Genomic DNA, 21,117 nt, shown 5'->3' with positions numbered 1-21,117 from the left:
AGCGATGAGAGTCGCTTCTGCCTTCGTGCCAATGATGGTCGTATGCGTGTTTGGCGCCGTGCAGGTGAGCGCCACAATCAGGACTGCATACGACCGAGGCACACAGGGCCAACACCCGGCATCATGGTGTGGGGAGCGATCTCCTACACTGGCCGTACACCACTGGTGATCGTCGAGGGGACACTGAATAGTGCACGGTACATCCAAACCGTCATCGAACCCATCGTTCTACCATTCCTAGACCGGCAAGGGAACTTGCTGTTCCAACAGGACAATGCACGTCCGCATGTATCCCGTGCCACCCAACGTGCTCTAGAAGGTGTAAGTCAACTACCCTGGCCAGCAAGATCTCCGGATCTGTCCCCCATTGAGCATGTTTGGGACTGGATGAAGCGTCGTCTCACGCGGTCTGCACGTCCAGCACGTCCAACTGAGGCGCCAGGTGGAAATGGCATGGCAAGCCGTTCCACAGGACTACATCCAGCATCTCTACGATCGTCTCCATGGGAGAATAGCAGCCTGCATTGCTGCGAAAGGTGGATATACACTGTACTAGTGCCGACATTGTGCATGCTCTGTTGCCTGTGTCTATGTGCCTGTGGTTCTGTCAGTGTGATCATGTGATGTATCTGACCCCAGGAATGTGTCAATAAAGTTTCCCCTTCCTGGGACAATGAATTCACGGTGTTCTTATTTCAATTTCCAGGAGTGTATTTTAGCTTTTACCTATTACAAACAATTTCATAACTTTTAAACATTTTTGGAAGGTGACTATCAACAGCATCAAGTAATGCATAAAATGCATGGTTTAAGCCACATTATTACATTTGTCATTACTTAAATAATGTGTAGCGCATGTCATGAATATCAATATACGACACAAGACTTTTAGAAGCAACTATACTAATGCCAACTGTACACAGAGCAGTACTTGGTATTAGCATGGTTGCTTCTAAAAGTCCTGTGTCGTATATTGATATTCATGACATGCTCTACACATTATTTAAGTAATGACAGATGTAATTTTGTGGCTTAAACCCTTTTAACCCTTATCTGTGAAGATGGTCCATGACTGAAACCGGTCGAAATCCTGGTTTAAAATAAAAGCAGCTGATGGTCAAACATGCATTTTGTACAATTTTATAACTGGTATCAGTTACCACATTTAATTAAGATTACATATTTATATTTGCAATTGGCGATGACCTGAATATACAAACGACCTCTAGCGGCGCTAAATGCCGACATGTTCTCTACTAATTTCGACTCGTATCAGTTCAGCGGCGTTCTAGTACCAGTGATGTACTCAGTGACTTGTAATATAGTACGGATGCACTTGACACACTTGGTGTAACATATTGTAAATACTAGCTTTAACTTTGACTTATCAATGTATCTTACATCAACTATCCACCTAATTAAGATATGGAGTACGTTTATGGCTCTAACTGGGTACTTTCATTAACCTTTACTGTGGTATGTTTAATAATAATTCACTCTATGTGTCATATTTATGACATTTTATGCAGTTTTCATAATTTAATATTTTACACTTCAAGTACACTATGCACAGATCAGATGACGGTAACTCAGTTTTACCGATACCAGTCACCGTAAATAAAGGTTTTACAAGTGTGTTACTGGGTGAGAAGTTGTTTTCCTTCAACTTGAAGAATTAAATTAGTGATAACGTCTACAAGAGCAATATCACGTGATACAAATAAATGTGTAGCTACATAACATGTATCCACATGTTGCCTTGTATTCCAATTGTACCGCGCATCACGCTAGCTCGTTTCGCACGCGACGTCTCCAATAGCTTGGGCACGGATTTTGTCGAACTAAATGGAATGGTAAGGAATTAAGACACAAGCACTGGTTTCGCTCTGGAGCTTGCTTGTACAGGTGACACTGCCGAAATACAACGTCTGTAACAGCGGTACACGATGGATAGCCACGCGGTAAAAGTATTTGGGATGTATTATGTTCAAAAATGGTTCAAATGGCTCTGAGCACTATGGGACTTAACATTGGAGGTCATCAGTCCCCTAGAACTTAGAACTACTTAAACCTAACTAACCTAAGGACATCACACACATCCATGCCCGAGGCAGGATTCGAACCTGCGACCGTAGCGGTCGCGCGGTTCCAGACTGAAGCGCCTAGAACCGCTCGACCACACCGGCCGGCCGGATGTATTATGTATCTTGATAAAACGAGGACAGCACAAAACAAAACAAAAAAAAGTTGCTGTATGTGAATGGGAACGCGTATAGCAAGAACTGTAATAAAGGTGTCGTTTCCCTTTTATACGCGTTATCTTTCCGAGCTATTAATCTTATTTATTTGTCCGGTTTTTCAGGTTTCGTAGGACCATCCCAACCATAACTACACAGTCATAGAATGAGTCATTACATAGAATATTAAAGGCATACTGAGTAACAAAAGAGGAGAAGATTTGCGACATGGTTTACTCACGAGTAATATAATACAGCGAAAGTTTCTAAATAACCACTAGGATCTTCTGTACAGAGTGAAAATGATTGTTCGTCATGGAACCATTTCAACTTAAATTTGGCAATTTGAAGTGGATCTTTTCTCTTGAGTCGGTGCATTGTTCTGCAATCCACTGAATACTGAACTTGCGGAACGGTGTAAACCTTTCTGTACAGTGTTAAGGAGGCGTTGTATAAGAGCACATTTTTTTGCCTCGTGATCAAAAAGTGACTTTGAATTAGTTTGTGTCATTAATCATAAATCCCACGAGAATTTAACAGACTATAGGAGCCCTCTCTCTAAACCTCTTATTTTATCTGTCATGAATAAGATAAATTTTATGATACTTTATTGATGATGATACAAATAATGGTTAATAAATTAATACAACTAAACTGCTGCCAAAAATTCGACGTTTGTGTGATTCTTGGAGGTCCAATTAGGCTTGATGACAAAACAACGGGTCAAAGCCTTTTGATGTGTTTCTGAGATATTTCCCTCCACGAACTTCTTTACAATCTAACTTTTGAAATTCTGTGCTATTACATTCTGCAACACAGTTTTAGGTCAGTTCCCAGGCGCCATCTGGAAGTCAAGCTGTGTCAATGCTGGCTGCATCGTGGGGGTCACATATAGAGGTTGGGCAAAAATATGGAAACACCGCGAGAAATGCATTCTTGAACACACACTTCTAGCCATAAAAATTGCTACACCAAAAAGAAATGCAGATGATAAACGGGTACTCATTAGACAAAAATATTATACTAGAACTGACATGTGATTTCATTTTCACGCAATTTGGGTGCATAGATCCTGAGTAATCAGTACCCAGAACAACCACCTCTGACCGTAATAACGGTCTTGATACGCTTGGGCATTGAGTCAAACTGAGCTTGGATGGCGTGTACAGGTACAGCTGCCCATGCAGCTTCAACACGATACCACAGCTCATCAAGAGTAGTGACTGGCGTATTGTGACGAGCCAGTTGCTCGGCCACCATTAACCAGACGTTTTCAATTTGTGAGAGATCTGGAGAATGTGCTGGCCAGGGCAGCAGTCGAACATTCTCTGTATCCAGAAAGGCCCGTACAGGAGCTGCAACATGCGGTCGTGCATTATCCTGCTGAAATGTAGGGTTTCGCAGAGATCGAATGAAGGATAGAGCCACGGGTCGTAACACATCTGAAATGTAACGTCCACTGTTCAAAGTGCCGTCAATGCGAACGAGAGGTGACCGAGACGTGTAACCAATGGCACCCCATACCATCACGCCGGGTGATACGCCAGTATGGCGATGACGAATACACGCTTCCAATGTGCGTTCACCGCGATGTCACCAAACACGGATGCGTCCATCATGATGCTGTAAACAGAACCTGGATTCATCCGAAACAATCACATTTTGCCATTCGTGCACCCAGGTTCGTCGTTGAGTACACCATCGCAGACGCTCCTGTCTGTGATGCAGCGTCAAGGGTAACCGCAGCCATGGTCTCCGAGCTGACAGTCCATGCTGCTGCCAACGTCGTCGAACTGTTTGTGCAGATGGTTGTTGTCTTGCAAATGTCCCCATCCTTTGACTCAGGGATCGAGACGTGGCTGCACGATCCGTTACAGCCATGCGGATAAGATGGCTGTCATCTCGACTGCTAGTGATACGAGACCGTTGGGATCCAGCACGGCGTTCCGTATTACCCTCCTGAACCCACCGATTCCATATTCTGCTAACAGTCGTTGGATTTCGACTAACGCGAGCAGCAATGTCGCGATACGATAAACCGCCATCACGATAGGCTACAATCCGACCTTTATCAAAGTCGGAAACGTGATGGTACGCATTTCTCCTCCTTACACGAGGCATCACAACTACGTTTCACCAGGCAACGCCGGTCAACTGCTGTTTGTGTTTGAGAAATCGGTTGGAAACTTTCCTCATTTGAGCACATTGTAGGTGTGGCCACCGGCGCCAACCTTGTGTGAATGTTCTGAAAAGCTAATCATTTGCATATCACAGCATCTTGTTCCTGTTGGTTAAATTTCGCGTCTGTAGCACGTCATCTTCGTGGTGTAGCAATTTTAATGGCCAGTAGTGTATATGCAGATGCTAGATAAGCCTGCAGGTTGCGCTGTTTTATTTGACCACAAACTGGACCTATGCGGTGTGCTAATTACATTGAAAATGTTAGTCGTGGTCAGAACAGTGTTCTGTGTCGTTGTGAGTGCGTTACGTGGGAGCTAAGTGGCTTCGGACGTGGGCAAATTGTTGGTACTCGTATGGTGGGTGCTTCTGCTGTGTAGAGACCTTGTGCCTACTCACCCAACAACCAACAATACAGATAGGTTATGCGGGTGCAGGCCTTGCAGGGGACAGTTCTTCAGACGATTGACAAAGAATGGCCATGACTGCCCGGTCACCAGGCAGCAACACAGGTGCGACTAGAGGCCGCAGATCCCTTGGAACTTTTCTCCTCTGTGAGCAACTTGACTGACGGTAGTACTTGCAGTATCCTGGCACTTGGGCAGTATTAATACCAGCGCCCGAGCTTTGTTTGACCAGTTTGTTCTGAGTGATTTTCCTGGGCTAGGTGGCGATTGCAAAAGCATTCCCACAATCAGCATCTGTCTATGGTGCGTCCACGATGACGGTGACACTGTCCACGTCGACCTTCGCCTCGTGGAGTTGCCCACTACGGACCTATGCCATTCGTGGCCTCTAAACTGAAGAGGTGTGGCCTCTGAAGCTGTGACCAGCAATTCGAGTTTGTAATATTTGTCTTTGTTTTACATCAGCACTGGACTTAAAGTTTAGTGCATCCCTTCGGAACTTCAGCTTTTGCTCATCCTCTCAGGATTTTAACTTTAGCACGTCCCGTCTGGACTTTGATTGTAGCACGCTTAGTATTTGGACATTTCATTTTGGAACTTTTAAAACACCCTCCACAATGGCACGGTGACTTCATGAGGATGGTCTTTTTGCCCAACGACCAGTACGTTGTGCTACATTGACACCTATACATCGTCGGCACCGTTTGCGGTGATGCCAAGAGCATAGGGAAAGGACCAACGAGGAGTGGGATTGTGCGCTCTTCTCAGGTGAGAGGAGATTCAGTCAGAGCAGTGATTTGGACGTACCGTCATATGACGAGAGGTGGGAACATGTAATGATCCCAGCAACACTGTCGAGCAGTATCGTTTTTGTGTTCCTGGTGTTATGGTGTGGGGAGTCATGATACTGCAAGGGCGTACTGACCTCCAGCTCCTTGAACACGGTGCACTGAGCGGCCAACGTTATTTTAACACTGTACTTCTTCCCCATATTCGTCTTTTCAGGGGTGCATTCGGCCCTGACTTCATTTTTAATGATAATAATGCGTGAAATCGCGAAGAGTGCAGATCTACCTGGGAACCCGTGTCTATGGCCCTCTGAGTCTCGTGGACGAATAGCGCGAGCTGGGTTTTTGTTTGTCTCATTGTGTACTTGTTCCAGCTACATCCTGTACCATAATGTAGTAGTTGTTCCTAAGTATGGTCCCAGTTTCATTGAGCTATATTAGTTTGCAGTGACATATCATGCGAAAGTTACTTTCGTTCTTAAGTTTTCCACACCAGTCTGTTATTGGTCAAAAGAAGAACAACATTTTTGTTAATTGGCGCTCACAGGAATAACAGGATGACTTTATGAAGTGCTCATAGTTAAAACTTTCAGTTTGATGCACCGTTTATGCGCAATGCGTCACTGACTGGAGCTTAGTTTACTGGATATTGGGTGTTATTCAATTTGTTCTCCTCCTCATCGCTATTAGTATTTGTTTTTATTCTGGTAATGTTGTTACTAATTAGGAAAAAAATGTTCAGTTCGGCGATGGGATTAAAACAGTAACGCGAAAGTAGCTCTAGTGTGGACGTTTAACGTACCCAGTTTTTGAAAAGTGTGTGCATTGGCGTGTATAAATTTTCTTTGTTAATCATTAAATTACATGAGAAATAGTGATAATGCGTGCACAAAAGTAAGTTAAAACGCTGTAACTCGTGGCAGTGGTACGTATACAATGTATCTAGCTATGGACACTATATGGGTTACCCACTGATGGCACGCAGAACATGAGCATGGGATGTGATGCACTTGCACGGCAATAAAGGACACTCGACGGTTCCCCATTCCAGACCACGAGTGATTAAACTGAGAAAGCCACGACCGCTTTCAGCTGGTGTTTGGCTGGAATCGGGAATCAGTCAGGTGACGTCTCCTATTCGCTACTTTAGAAACGCCATATTGGATTCATCGTATGTCATTGTTTCCATATTAGAACACGCGTGTTGTGACAGTATGCCGTTTAAACGCAACGGCGCATTAAAGATTATCACAAACACTTCACTCTAGAGACGATTGGTTATAATTAAATGTCAGTTAATGACAGATCAGCTGCAAAAGTCCTGATGATAATGCCCGAAATTGTAAATCATCGCTGTCGTCATGTGGTTAGAGATGTTCCGTTACGGAGTCGAAGAAAGTAGGTTTGCGTCCTGATCTATATTAATTATTGTTTTCATATTTTCTTTTGTAATAAATTGTGGCACATTCTTATTCATGTAACATAAGTATGCTCCGTAATATTCGAAGTTATTAACATCTAAAAGCGTTTTTTTTTAGAATTGAATTTCTTCGATTTCGTGACTTAAGTATAATTAAAAAACGAAAGGAAATTGCTGCGAATGAGACAACCAGCAATGACGTTTATATTTTTTCTTATCACAAATATTTTACCGTTTTTCCGAATATGTAGCGATTTCTGTGGATATAGTTAGGGAGGAAGCTAAGAGCACAGCTGCGAGTGAAATGCGCAAAAAACATATTTATAGTCTTGCTTGTCACCAATACTTTGCTGTTTATTCGGAAAACGTTGCAATTTTCGAGGCTGTGATTACGCAAGAAACTACGAACACAGCTTAAATCACTGCGAATTACAACGAGCAGCAGTCAAATTTATAGGCTTGCTTATCGTAAATATTTAGGTGCGATTGAATCTTCAACACTTTCGTAAACGATTGAATCTTCAACACTTTCGTAAATTTGGTGGTCGAGACAAAAGATCGTACTACACAGCGAGCGAGAGACATCACGTGACCGATTTCCGAGTTCAGCCAAACGTCTACCGCACGCCGTGGTACTTCCTCATTTTAATCCCTCGTTTCCAGACCACTCAACGCTTTTTTGAGGTAACACATCCCACTGCTGGCCAAGAGCCCTTTGGTCCCCAGCAGCTGTCTACAGTGGCAGTGCTAGAACTCTAAGCTTTCTGTCCAGTGCGTCCCATGCATATTCTACATTAAATCCGGGGAGTTAGCTGGCACCGCTAGGGAAAGGATGACATGGTGATGCAGGTACTCGTCCACCAAAACTCCTCTGTGTTGTCAGGCTTTGCCGTCCATCAGATGCAATCCGCGTACGTACTGCCTCATAACAAAGCTGAAGCACCCAGAAGACATGGTCGAATGTCAATGCAACTTCATACACCTATACACCAAAGGCGTTTATGTAAATTATTAGCGTTGTCAGTGTCTCTGACAGGTAGAACAGCCACAAGAGTCAATTAGAGTTGTTCGTGTGAACGGTACACAGGGACTGCATGCTCATGTGAGACAGCATTATCAGCACCTGACATTTCAAAAGAGCCTCATTGTGGGGATGTATTTGACTGGCTGTTCGAATAGTGCAATACCGAGATTTTTGCAGTATTCGGATGTGTTAGCAGTCCGATGTTGGACTGCATGGGAGTGTGAAGGAAGCATACTCGTCTTCTAGGTCCCGGATGACCACGTCCGACCACCACAAGGCCGGATGGCCGTATTGTGCACCAAGCATATCGTAATCCTCCACATCTGCACCTGCCATCTGAGAACAAGTGATGGACTCCCTGCGACATCATATGTCATGGCGCATCTTTAGTCAGAGACTAACAGATGCTGGACTAGGAATGGCTGTCCCATGCATATGCTACATTTAGCACCGCAACACCAATGGCTGCATTTCATGTGATACAGTACCAGAACGGATGGACTGTTGATGAATGGCGTCGGATTGTATTCAACGATGAATCGCGGTTCTGCACTATCACAGATGACCATCATCGGCGAATATGCCTGTGACCTGGGGTGAGGTCACATTCTTCCAATGTTCTGGAGAGTCACAGCGATTGTATTCCTTGGGTCATGGTGTAATGGTTCAAATGGCTCTGAGCACTATGGGACTCAACTGCTGTGGTCATCAGTCCCCTAGAACTTAGAACTACTTAAACCTAACTAACCTAAGGACATCACACACATCCATGCCCGAGGCAGGATTCCAACCTGCGACCGTAGCAGTCGCACGGTTCCGGACTGCGCGCCTAGAACCGCGAGACCACCGCGGCCGGCTATGGTGTAATGAACCATCTGATATGACTTAGGGTCATGGCTGGTAATGATTGAGGGAACTGATAGCACAACGCTACTTGACAGACATTCTGCATCCTTACGTGTTACCGCTCATGCTGCAGTATCATGGTGCCATTTTTGAACATGACAGTGCTCGTTCACACATGGCACATATTTGAACTTCTTGCGTGATGCTGAGGTGCTCCCGCGGCCAGCAGGATCCCCACGTCTATGGCAAAGCAGTAGAAATTTTGCAAGGACACTGACGGGAAAAAAGTCGCAGCACCAAAAAATAATTAATGTAGAGTAATGCAATTTTGGGAATAAATTTGTCTAGGTAACATATTTAAGTGATTAACATAGCACGATCACAGGTCAATGTAAATAAGCCACTTGAAACGTGACATACTGGTAGATTAATAACCGGTGTAACCGCCAGGATGTTGAATGCAAGCTTGCAAATGTGCATGAATTGTGTCATATGGTGCTGGGTATCCGTTTGTGGGATGGAGTTCCATGTCTGTTGCACTTGGTCGGTCAATACTGGCACTGTTAATGCTGTGTGTGGATGCGCTGTAGTTGTCGTCCGGTGGTATCTACATCTACATCTACATCCATACTCCGCAAGCCACCTGACGGTGTGTGGGGGAGAGTACCTTGAGTACCTCTATCGGTTCTCCCTTCTATTCCAGTCTCGTATTGTTCGTGGAAAGAAGGATTGTCGGTATGCCTCTGTGTGGGCTCTAATCTCTCTGATTTTATCCTCATGGTCTCTTCGCGAGATATACGTAGGAGGGAGCAATATACTGCTTGACTCTCCGGTGAAGGTATGTTCTCGAAACTTTGACAAAAGCCCGTACCGAGCTACTGAGCGTCTCTCCTGCAGAGTCTTCCACTGGAGTTTATCTATCATCTCCGTAACGCTTTCGCGATTACTAAATGATCCTGTAACGAAGCGCGCTGCTCTCCGTTGGATCTTCTCTATATCTTCTATCAACCCTATCTGGTACGGATCCCACACTGCTGAGCAGTATTCAAGCAGTGGGCGATCAAGCGTACTGTAACCTACTTCCTTTGTTTTCGGATTGCATTTCCTTAGGATTCTTCCAATGAATCTCATCTGGCATCTGCTTTACCGACGATCAACATTATATGATCATTCCATTTTAAATCACTCCTAATGCGTACTCCCAGATAATTTATGGTATTAACTGCTTCCAATTGCTGACCTGCTATTTTGTAGCTAAATGATAAAGGATCTATCTTTCTGTGTATTCGCAGCACATTACACTTGTCTACATTGAGATTCAATTGCCATTCCCTGCACCATGCGTCAATTCGCTGCAGATCCTCCTGCATTTCAGTACAATTTTCCATTGTTACAACCTCTCGATACACCACAGCATCATCTGCAAAAAGCCTCAGTGAACCTCCGATGTCATCCACAAGGTCATTTATGTATAATGTGAATAGCAACGGTCCTATGACACTCCCCTGCGGCACACCTGAAATCACTCTTACTTCGGAAGACTTCTCTCCATTGAGAATGACATGCTGTGTCCTGTTATCTAGGAACTCCTCAATCCAATCACACAATTGGTCTGATAGTCCATATGTTCTTACTTTGTTCATTAAACGACTGTGGGGAACTGTATCGAACGCCTTGCGGAAGTCAAGAAACACGGCATCTACCTGTGAACCCGTGTCTATGGCCCTCTGAGTCTCGTGGACGAATAGCGCGAGCTGGGTTTCACATGACCGTCTTTTTCGAAACCCATGCTGATTCCTACAGAGTAGATTTCTAGTCTCCAGAAAAGTCACTATACTCGAACACAATACGTGTTCCAAAATTCTACAACTGATCGACGTTAGCATGGTAGCCCATATGTACTCGATTGTGATCAAGCAGGTCAAGGCAACATGTCGACACTCTGTAGAGCTTGCTGGGTTACAACAGCGGTATGTGGGCAAGCGTTATCCTGTTGGAAAATACCCCCTCAAATGCTGTTCATGAATGATAGCACAACAGAGTGACGTACAAATTAGCAACCAGGGTGCGTGGGATAACCACGAGAGTGCTACTGCCGTCATGCGAAATTTCATCACAGGCCATAACTCCAGATGCAGGCACAGTGTGTCTAGGTCGCGGACTTGTTTGCTGCAGGCACTCGCCTGGCCTCTTTCTAACCAACATACGGCCATTACTGGCACCGAGGCAGAACAACCTTCCATCAGAAAACACAACAGACCTCCACCCTGCCTTCCAATGAGCTCTCGCTTGACACCACTGAAGTCGCAAATGGTGGTGGTTTGGGGTCAGCGGAATGCGCACTACAGCGTTCTGGCTCGGAACTATTCTTGAAGTAACCGTTTTCTAACAGTTCGTTGTGTCACTGTGGGGCCAAGTGCTGCTCAAACTGCTGCTGCAGATGCAGTACAATTACGACACAGTCATAAGCCGTACATGACGGTCTACCCTCTCGGTAGTGCCACGTGGCTGTCTGGAGCCCGGTCTTCTTATGACCGTACATTCTCGTGGCCACCACTACCAGCAATCAAGTACTGTGTGGTACTTTCCTGCCAGTCTTTCTGCAGTATAAGAGGAGGAAGTTCCAGCGTCTCGTAGCCCTGTTACACGACCGCACTGAAACTCAGTGAGGTGCTGATAATGGCGTCTTTGTCGTCTTAAAGGTATTCTTGACTAACTTTTGAATGCATTATGGGAACAGCAGTGATCAATGTCTTGTAAATAATTACTATTAAAAACAGTCTTGATCACGATTTATTTTACAGGTGACCGGTTTCGACCACTACTGTGGTCATCTTCAGACCTACAAGGTGTATACAAAGCACTAATTAGAGGGCTACATGCATTAATGAAAATAACATAGAGTTATACGGCTATAAAGCTATAAAACGTTGAATTACCAATGGGTTGGAACGCCTTTCTGTTGGAGAATCACAACTGGAGAAACCAGTGCACGTCTTACTTTATATAATGGAGGCTCCACCCACTTCTGACTGCATGATGTCATTATTAACCAATGAGTTATAAGTCGAATTACAATTTAAAATTTCTTAGTTAAAAGAACATTGTCAAGAATTAGAAATAAATATACATTAAACTTAGCTTATTTAACAGCTATTGTCAATTAAAAAGCGTTAAAAATATTTAAAATGTAGGAAAATGAACTTCAGTTTGGCAGTACATGGGTTGCCCTCTCGTGGCCTGTCAGTGAACCATTTGGAACCACTGGTTGCTATGGTGAAGTTAGACGCCGTTGCAAAGATGAAGGAGCAAGCTTTTTCCACTGAAGTTGTTGCAGAGTCGATAGTTGAACTAGTGGTTGCCATGGTGAGGACAAACGCCGATGCAAAGAAGTGGCAGCAGGCTTCTTTCCAATGAAGTTGTTGTGAAGTGGAATGGAAAAGACTATGGCGTCAGATGATGTATTATTGAGCAGCAACTTGTCTTTATTGAAACGAAAAGAGTAAGCTACAATAATTTGTAGCTGATATATATATATATATATATATAACTCATGCTGCACAAATACGCTACAAAGTAGTTGACCGTATATGTGAAATATTATCTATGAAGTTAGTATGTAGATTACAAGTGCCACTTTTTATACGGCATTGCTATTCCTCAAGTTACATACCAGTCATATATGCAAATAAAATTGAAAGAATTTAAAATTATAAAATTATTAAATTATGAGCCATTGTCAATCATAAAATAAAACGATGTGAATTGGCAGTCTAAAAGCATAAAAGCAATAATTCTAAAACAGATAAAATAATGTTTGGTAAAATACAATTACAATGTAAAGATAAAATTTTTTTCTAAAAGTCTTAATTTGAAAGACCTTTTTTTAAAAACAAATACAGAAGAGTAGACATTCTAAAGCAGATCATCGAAAAGCTCAAAGAAATGTTTGTCTTTGAACTGAAGTTGTTCGTTTAAAACAGATAATGGATTATTTTTGTGAAGTGAAAAAATTTCAATTTCTTCTAAGGTATTTAGCAGTGGCCCTTTTGGCACAGTATGTAATATTTTCAAATTGCTAGAAATGCAACCCTCAGAATGATTGTATTCATCAAGATGTTGACCGAATATTGATTTGGTACGTGCTGCACCAGTAGTATGTTCTCTGAACCGTGTTAAAAAGTTTCGGCCAGTTTGGCCAATATACTGTTTCTCACAGTCATTACATTTTATCTTTACATTGTAATTGTATTTTACCAAACATTATTTTATCTGTTTTAGAATTATTGCTTTTATGCTTTTAGACTGCCAATTCACATCGTTTTATTTTATGATTGACAATGGCTCATAATTTAATAATTTTATAATTTTAAATTCTTTCAATTTTATTTGCATATATGACTGGTATGTAACTTGAGGAATAGCAATGCCGTATAAAAAAATGGCACTTGTAATCTACATACTAACTTCATAGATAATATTTCACATATACGGTCAACTACTTTGTAGCGTATTTGTGCAGCATGAGTTATATATATATATATATATATATCAGCTACAAATTATTGTAGCTTACTCTTTTCGTTTCAATAAAGACAAGTTGCTGCTCAATAATACATCATCTGACGCCATAGTCTTTTCCATTCCACTTCACAACAACTTCATTGGAAAGAAGCCTGCTGCCACTTCTTTGCATCGGCGTTTGTCCTCACCATGGCAACCACTAGTTCAACTATCGACTCTGCAACAACTTCAGTGGAAAAAGCTTGCTCCTTCATCTTTGCAACGGCGTCTAACTTCACCATAGCAACCAGTGGTTCCAAATGGTTCACTGACAGGCCACGAGAGGGCAACCCATGTACTGCCAAACTGAAGTTCATTTTCCTACATTTTAAATATTTTTAACGCTTTTTAATTGACAATAGCTGTTAAATAAGCTAAGTTTAATGTATATTTATTTCTAATTCTTGACAATGTTCTTTTAACTAAGAAATTTTAAATTGTAATTCGACTTATAACTCATTGGTTAATAATGACATCATGCAGTCAGAAGTGGGTGGAGCCTCCATTATATAAAGTAAGACGTGCACTGGTTTCTCCAGTTGTGATTCTCCAACAGAAAGGCGTTCCAACCCATTGGTAATTCAACGTTTTATAGCTTTATAGCCGTATAACTCTATGTTATTTTCATTAATGCATGTAGCCCTCTAATTAGTGCTTTGTATACACCTTGTAGGTCTGAAGATGACCACAGTAGTGGTCGAAACCGGTCACCTGTAAAATAAATCGTGATCAAGACTGTTTTTAATAGTAATTATTCTTGACTAACTTCAACTCACCACGTCCAGTCTCAAAAGTACTAACGCTCAGCCCGTCACCGCGTATATTTAAAGCAAAAACACGCCAACCGACCTTCGTTTATGTTGCACAATTCCTTCTTGGTGTTGCGATTTTTTTTTTTCCGTCGGCGTAACTTGCATCAAATACTGCAATACCTCGCTCGATCTCTAAGGTATTGGAATGGAACGTTCTGCTAAACTACAACAGTTCTCAGTACGTAGGATACATCCTTCTCCATAGAGCTGCTGGAGGGGAGGAGGAGATTAGTGTTTAACGTCCCGTCGATAACGAGGTCATTAGAGACGGAGCACAAACTCAGATTAGGGAAGGATGGAGAAGGAAATGGGCCGTGCCATTTCAAAGGAACCATTCCGGCATCTGCCTTAAGCGATTTAGGGAGATCACGGAGTGTCTGAATCAGGATGGCCGGACGCGAGTTTGAACCGTCGTCATCCCGAATGCAAGTCCAATGTGCTAACCACTGCGCTAGTTCGCTCAGTATAAATGTGCTGTCGATGGAGGTGAAATCGTAAGTGTATGAAGTACAGAGATCATTTTGTTGCTTTCCTGCAATGTTTGGTCGCAATGCCTGTTAATTATTACAGCACAGCCGTCTCGTTATACATTTGCAAACCGCGCCTGCACGAACGTGGCGGAAGTGCGCGTTGTCAGACACTGAGCTGGTCAACGGTCGCATACGTTGGTTCCCGTCTGCACTCTGTGATGTGTCTGTAGGACACAATACTTCGATTATCTGGGGTTTTCAGAGCATTCTGCATTTCGAAATACGATGGGGATATCGAGACGAACACTTAAAAAAAGTAGGAATCCTGTATGTAAAAAGACAGAGGCCTCTGCTTATACAGAGTGAGTCACTAAGTATTGCCACCAAGAATAACTCCGAAAGTATGACAGGAGCTGAGTGGGACAAAAGTTGCATGGGACAATGGGGCCCAAAATATGACGGCTTTTTGTTGCTAGGTGGGGTCGCTTCAGAGGTATGAAGGCCAACTGTATTTTTTTTTTTTGTTTTAATGGGAAGTTATAGTTTGGTACTTATTTTCTGATAGCAGCTATAGAGACGAATCCAATGATGCGTAACACTAAGGTCTTTGAAGGTCAACGAAGGTCACAAAGTTGGCATGAACGTCCATTTACAGAAGGTATTCGAAGTGATGACCATTGGTATCAATGCAGTGTTGAAATCTTCTTATCATGGACTGAGTGGTATTCCTTATCACATGGGCACTTGTCGAAGCACATGCTCTGACAATTCTCTTTCGTGTATCTTCAGGTGTAGTTGGAACGTCTTTATAAACGATGTCTTGTACGAATCCCCATAAGACAAAATCCAGAGGCGTCAAGTCGGGCGAAGAAGCCTACCACGACACATCTCCTCCGCGTCCAATCCAACGATTTCGGAATTGTCTCTGCAGCTCATTTCTAGCCATCAGCGAAAAATGTGCCGGAAACCCATCATGTTGATACCACATCCTGTTCTTTGTTCCTAATGGAATTTCTTCCAATAACAGACCTAATGTTTCTTGCAGGAATGTGGCGTACTTCGTATCATTAAGATTTCCTTCGATGAAATAGGGGCCTATAATTCTGTCCTCCAGAATCCCACACCATACATTCACCGTCCACAGTTTTTGGTGTGCAACTTGCCCCAGCCACTATGGATTTTCAGTTGCCCAATAATGTATGTTATGCAAATTAATATTTCCATGGTTCGTTAATGTTGCCTCGTTAGTAAATAAAATCAAATTAATAAACGTGTCATCCCTCTGAACCTGAAGTTGAGCCTATCGGCAGAATTCAATGCGACGCATACAATCCGTACCAGTTAATCCTTGGTGGAGACTGATTTGGTAAAGATATATTTATGGCGATGCAGAACGCGAACACCACCACTCAGGCTCATGCCAGATTCCCTTGCGATTTGGCGCGAACTAACACAAGGATCAAATTGGTTCAAATGGCTCTGAGCACTATGGGACTTAACATCTGTGGTCATCAGTCCCCTAGAACTTAGAACTACTTAAACCTAACTAACCTAAGGACATCACACAACACCCAGTCATCACGAGACAGAGAAAATCCCTGACCCCGCCGGGAATCGAACCCGGGAACCCGGGCGCGGGAAGCGAGAACGCTACCGCACGACCACGAGCTGCGGACACAAGGATCTCTAACCACAGTGGCAACAGTACCAATTTCCGTTTCCTCGTTAATAACTTTCCTTTGCCGGAGATGTATCCGATGCGTTAAAGATCCAGTTGTTCTCAAATTATCGTATACGTATTTAAATTTACGACGTGTAGGGTGAGTCCGTTGAGGATATATTTCAGCGTATAAGTGTCTTGCTCTCACTAAATTTCGTTGGCATTCTCCATAAATGAAAAGCATATTGACTTGTTCTTCGAAGGAATACATAATTCACATTAGCTTGGTTCGAGGATGCTAGTCTTACCGTTCCTACCAGTTTTGTATTGAGAAACCGTCGAATGGTGTTTGCATGTCAATGGCATGTTAGATGGATACGCCGTATTCGACGAATATTTACTATTCGCACGATATACGTAAGAGAATTGTCAGAGCATGCGCTTCGATATGTGCCGAAGTGATAAGGAATACCACTCAATCCATGACAAGAATTTTGCAGCACTGCATTGATACCAACGGTCATCACTTCGAACACCTTCTGTAAATGGACGTTCATGCCACCTTTTTGACCTTCATTGACTTTCAAAGACCTTACTGTTACACATCATTGGATTTGTCTCGATAGCCCCTATCAGAAAATAAGTACCAAACAATGGCATCCCATTAAAAACAAAAACAAAGTTGATCTTCATATCTCTGACGCGACCCGACCTAGTATCAAAAAACCAACGTCATATTATGGCTCCCGTTGTCCCATGCGACATTTGTCCCACAAACTTTTCAGTTCCTATCATACTTTCGGAGTTATTCTAGGTGGAAATAGTTGGTGACTCACCCTGTATAATTAGGGAAACATGGCATGCGGAACTGAGAACAAATTCCTTGTGTAATTAAACTTATGTCTGTACGTCTCAACAGCCGCTGTAACTTTCTTCCGTGAAGTTATTTGTCCGCGTCGGCGAAATGTGCTAATTACTAAATAATATAATAAGGTGTTTATCCCAAAATGAAGCAACAGCCTACACAGGAAAATGACTTCCTTCAAGAAATTCCTTGTCTTTTTTCGGATCATTCTGTGCAGGACATTTCTGGAAAACTGTAATAGTTTCAGTTCGTTAGGAATGATCAAGATATATAGAACTCTACAGACTTCTTGTACAGTAAGTTGCAGGCCGATGTGATGGATTCACGATCTGTGGCATAACCACAAAGGTTGGACAAAAAATATGGAAACTCCGCGAGAAACACGTGCTTGAACATAAATGCCTGAGGGTTGCACTGTGGAATGCCCTCGATGCGTTTCAAGTATCAGTGCTGGTCAGAACATTGTACGGTGTAGTTGTCAGTGGAATATGTCGAAGTGGATTTGAACTGGGCAAATTGTTGGTAACCATATGGTGGGTGCTTCCGTAGTCTCTGTTTGGTGTTTGAAGAGGAGCCGTATTGAAGATTTATATCGCATACAGAGAAAGCGGAAAAAGGTCATCCTCTGTGTCGTAACGCGGACGAAAGTGTGATCGTGACGCACGGTCACTGAAGAGGATTGTGATGAAAAATAAGAGGACGACAGTTACCAGAGTCACTGCAGAACTGACTTTCGCACTCGCGAACCCGGTCACCACCAAAACAACACGAAGGGTGCTCCAGAAGGAGGGAATTTCAGGGTGAGTAGTAATTTCAGAACCACAAATCAGGGATGCCAATGCCTGTAACAGGAAAATATGATGCCGAAGCCATAAAACCTGGACTATGGAGAAATTGTAGAATGTCATTTGGTCAGATTAGTCTCGCTGCACACTGTATACAACTTTTGGCCACGATTTTCTCCCAAGAGTTAAACATGGCGGGCTTTCGGCGATGATTTGGGCATTTATATCATCGTATTCCATGGCCCCGTTGTTACTCTGCAAGGTCGCATTACTGCCAAGGACGATGTGACCATTTTAGCTGATCATGCCCATCCCATGGTACAATGTTTATTCCTCAATGGCGATGCTGTGTTCCAGTACGACAGGGGCCTGTTCACACAGATTGCATCGTCCAAGACTGATTTTGTGAGCACAAGGAAGAATTGTCGCAAATCCCGTGGCCGTCAAAGTCGCTAGATCTCAATATTATTGAGACTTTGTGGTCTACTTTGGAAAGAAGGGTGCGTGATCGCTGTCTACGTCCATCTTCGTTACCTGAACTTGCCACCATTTTGCAGGAAGAATGGTATACGATTCCACTAAAAACCGTCCAGGACTTGTATCTGTCCATTCCGAGACAACTAGAAGCTGTTGTGAGTGCCAACGTTTTCCTACGCCGTGTTAGGCGCTGTGTTTGTGGTGTCTCCATATTTTTGTCCATACCCTGCCGGTGTCTCAGCGGCTAAGAGAAATCAAGTCGCCATCCACACCGAACCGTAGTGTCTTAACGGCGTCCGCAAGTCTTTTATTTGCATCCGCGTTCATTAAAATTTTGCAATCTCTTCTAACCCATAGATCTAAACGGTAGGGGTGCCACTGACCCAATTTTGTCTGCTGAAGTCAGACCTCGTAATTTACATTCCGTAGACTGAGAACCAAGATGCCTGTTATGACCAGATTTTAACGCAAAATTTCTTGTCACGTTCTTGATAAGTTCCGCAAGTTTCACCTTTCAGTCGAAATTAATGAAACGGATTTTGTGAATTCTTTTTGCGATACTCATCCACAACATTGAGAAGTCAAATGAAGTCGTGTTACAATTTATCGTCAAATTCTGCACACTGTTTAAAGTCAGTCATATATCATTCATCAAATGTATTTTAACCCGCCATGATGTTAACACATGTTACCGTGCCACACTTCTCAGTGCAATAAGCTTTGCATTGAGTGCTTGTAACGATATTTAAGAGGTATGTTGATCGATTCACTGATTTTATACCGAACAGTATTCGTGTCATATGTGATAAACAAATGGGAGTCAAATCATGAAGCAGAGATTCCAATGGATGGAGTTTCAAAAAATGGTTCAAATGGCTCTAAGCACTATGGGGCTTAACAGCTGAGGTCATCAGTCCCCTAGACTTAGAACTACTTAAACCTAACCAACCTAAGGACATCACACACATACATGCCCGAGGCAGGATTCGAACCCGCGACGTAGCGGTCGCGCGGTTCCAGACTGTAGCGCCTAGGACCGCTCGGCACCAGCGGCCGGTGATGGAGTTTCCTGGAAGAGTATTCATGTAGCTTTGTGGCAGCTTTTGGTAATTGCATAAGAGATTTCTGTCAGTGTAAATTAAACAGGAATGACTCAGACGTAAGCACTTGCGGGATAATCGTATAATTGTGAGGAAAACCAGGAATAAAGGCATGTCGTAATCTTTAGTCACTGCAGACGTCAACAAAACGTCTAGCATCTCCTGGACAGAGAGCACTTAAGTCTATATTGTAGCACTCCACCTCACATCGTTAACAATTGTGACTTAAAAGAATAATAATTATTATCATTACCGATCACATGTAATACAGATAGTTTTTTTATTGTGGATATGTGCAGATATGCCTACGGATAATGTGTATTGGCGCAGGTTTATATCCGTAAAGTTGTTATTAATACTATGAAATACGAAAGGCGTTCATAATGTTCTGCAAAATATTGTTTATTTGGTCACGCCTCAGAATTAGGCTTCTTGAGCCATCGTCCTCTGACAGCTACAGTTCGCAAACATAGATAAAATGACGTGCGACTTTAGCAGAAGGTACAAAGGATTCAAAAAATGATGACATGTAGAGTGTTCACAAAGGAAAGTACTCGTATTTCCTTTTACTCGTGCAGCAATAGTTACGATTAACTACAATTGAAAATAAAGCTTTTTACGTGAATATCAATACATTTAACAACAGATGAAAAATAAAGTTGGCTTTAACGCTACTATCTAATATTGATACTAAAATTAACAGAGAGGAAAATTAATTTTCAGTTTTGGATATTGTATAACAATTCTAAATTCGACTTTATTTTTCGTCTGTTGTTAGACGTAACGAGACCCACGTACACCTTATTTTCATTTCTCAGTAATTGGAAATGATTCTGCGTGACATAAGAAGTATTGCTTTCCTTTGTGAATACTCTGTATGCCATCATTTTTGTGTCTTTTGTGTCTTTGAATTAGGTAATATCTGTGTTTACGTCATTGAACTGTCATCTGATGAGCCGGCCGGGGTGGCCGAGCGGTTCCAGCCGCTATAGTCTGGAACCGCGCTACCGTTACGGTCGCAGGTTCGAATCCTGCCTCGGGCATGATGTGTGTAATGTTCTTAGGTTAGTTAGGTATAAGTAGTTCTAAGTTCTAGGGGACTGATGACCTCAGCAGTTAAGTCCCATAGTGCTCAGAGCCATTTGAACCATTTTTTATCATCTGGTGATGGCATAAGAAACCGAAAGCCGATTCCTTGCCGAAATAATACGTTGCAAAACATAGAAAAGTATTTCCTATTTATTATTGTTTTCGCATTCTGCCATGCACAACAGGAAATTCAGTTAATGTTATAAAGTATTTATTTCTGCGCACAGACCTCTAACCATAAAATAAGTGGGTGTTACCCATTGCAAAATACTACAAGTTAGTTTCTCCACTATGAAGTTTTGAGTTACTACACAACTGTAGAACACCAATGAAGAACAAAAAGCCGCAATTGTAAGTGGTTTGTTTAGTCATCTATTTCATCAACGTGGATGATGG

The 21,117-nt window shown here is 42.6% G+C and overlaps 1 protein-coding gene across 1 annotated transcript in view; it reads left to right on the top strand.

The window, feature by feature from the left end:
* Positions 1-21,117, top strand: part of LOC126470333 (uncharacterized) — a 226,363-nt gene that overhangs the window by 21,283 nt on the left and 183,963 nt on the right. The window lies entirely within an intron of this gene.

The sequence above is a fragment of the Schistocerca serialis genome, chromosome 3 (genome assembly GCF_023864345.2).
Source record: "Schistocerca serialis cubense isolate TAMUIC-IGC-003099 chromosome 3, iqSchSeri2.2, whole genome shotgun sequence".
In the NCBI taxonomy this organism is placed as follows: domain Eukaryota; kingdom Metazoa; phylum Arthropoda; class Insecta; order Orthoptera; family Acrididae; genus Schistocerca; species Schistocerca serialis.
The sequence above is the reverse complement of the archived record's forward strand: the minus strand, read 5'-3'. Positions and strand labels throughout refer to the sequence as shown.